The sequence below is a fragment of the Trichosurus vulpecula genome, chromosome 8 (genome assembly GCF_011100635.1).
Source record: "Trichosurus vulpecula isolate mTriVul1 chromosome 8, mTriVul1.pri, whole genome shotgun sequence".
Classification (NCBI taxonomy): domain Eukaryota; kingdom Metazoa; phylum Chordata; class Mammalia; order Diprotodontia; family Phalangeridae; genus Trichosurus; species Trichosurus vulpecula.
The window spans coordinates 177,774,968-177,776,953 of NC_050580.1; positions in this window are offsets into that span (position 1 = coordinate 177,774,968).

Sequence of the window (1,986 nt, forward strand, 5' to 3'; positions counted from 1 at the left end):
TGAAATTGTCCTGGATTTCTTCCTATGAGGGAACAGTAGGAAAGAAATCTGTAGGATAGAACTGAATTGATGAACTCTGCAAGTTGTTACTAAGTGGCTCATAGCAGGAAATTAAATCTATGGGAAGAGAGTGTTACCCTGGGCATTATAACTCTGGGACATACTAGAGTGTTAAAAACTAGGATTGGAGCTTTTCGGGGTTTAAACTAGAGATATGTCCAGGGTGTGTGTCTGGGCCAAATGCCCGTCCCCCCAAAACCTCCCCAAATCCTCCCAAATGTAACCTGTTAGAAAACAGATATTAAATCTTCTTAACCCTCTTCGTTCCTAACCCCTAAAACTAACAGCAATCCCATCTTGCAGTTAGGAAACATGCAGACGATAGAGAAGTCATGTCCTCAAAAGAGCAATGGGATAGGAGTGAGGACACCTGGCTTTTAGCGTCATCTCTGCACCAATTAGCTCTCTGACCTTGGATAAATCATTTTACCTTTCTAGGTCTCAGTTTCCTCTTTTGTGAAATGAGGAGTTGGACTAGACTTCTGGTCAAATTTTCGTCTCTCACACGGTATGATTTAATGACATGACAGTAGCTAAACAATGCTTATGCCTTCCAGCTCCCAGTTGCCATTTTTTCCTTCATCTCACCCTCAAAACTGAAAGAAAAGCTTACGCTACCCATTTGAAGTAACTCCTTCAAACTTATTAGGGGAGTTTTAATTTCTATAAATTTTCACTTCTTCAATCATACTCCTAAACTTAGAGCTTATGGATAAAATGAAGAGAGAGCTCTTCTGAAACTAAACTCCCTTATTTACTTGGTTTGCTCTCTCACTTGGCTTTATCAGTGGTATCTATTCTTCCTATTGTGTGTGACACCATAGAGGGAATTCGATATTTTTTTTAATGGGATCTATGATTTCAGCAGCGTAGGGAACCACACGGTGAAGGTCTCCTACTAATGCAGATCAGCACTTTCCCCACCTTTTACAGGAAGCTTTCCCCAACCCCTCTTGATTCCAGTGCCTTCCCTCTGTTTAATTATTTCCTACTTATCTTATATATAGCTTGCTCTGTACATATTGTCTCCTGTTAGATTATAAACTCTTTCAGGGTAGGGATTGTCTTTCATCTCTTTCTGTATTTCCAGTTTTTAGTGGTGTCTTGCACATAGGAGGTGCTTAATAAATATTTATTGATTGATTAAACTTATAATCTTTGAGAGTTGCCTAGAGGCCCTGAGAAGTTAAGTCATTTGCCAAGATCACATAACCACTATGTGTCAGAGGTAAGATTTGAACCCAGGTCTTCCTGGCATTGAGGCTGGCTCTTTATTATACCACTACTTCTTCCTCCATGAAAGCCATGCTACTTCTTAATGATTCAGGGTCTCAAATTCTCCCCAGATGCTTTCAGGACCTGTTCTCATAGGTACCTTTAAGTAAAGTGGCACAATTCCTCCTTCTTCCTTACCCTTCTCCTTTAATTCTGTCCATCCTCTAATGGCCAATTCATTCCAGTAACATAGTGAGATACTTGTGAGAGATTGGGACCATAATATTTTCTTACATTTGGGTGCTTTATGTCCAGTGTGAGCAAAGGGATGCTGGCCTTCAAAATTCTCTCCTAAGATAATGTCAGTTTAGTTGAGACCAGAGTGATCAAAATGCAATTTAAAAAAATTCATGGCTGGTCTGCTAGAGAACAGTGGGAAGAACAGTGTATATATGTGTGTGTGTGTATGTATTTATATATATATATGTATATATATATATATATGTATATATATATATATTTATGGGAAGAGAGTACAGAAAGATGAAGGGTAAAGGGAGGGCACAGGTGGCTTTCTGGATATTTGTCCTGGGTCATGTACTGGAAATTTTCCAGAATAGGCTTGGTCTGTGAGCAAAAAACAGAAGCAACACTAAATCAGGGCCTGGGTTTTTAATGCAGGTTTGACCAGGAGCTCAGGGATGGACCTGG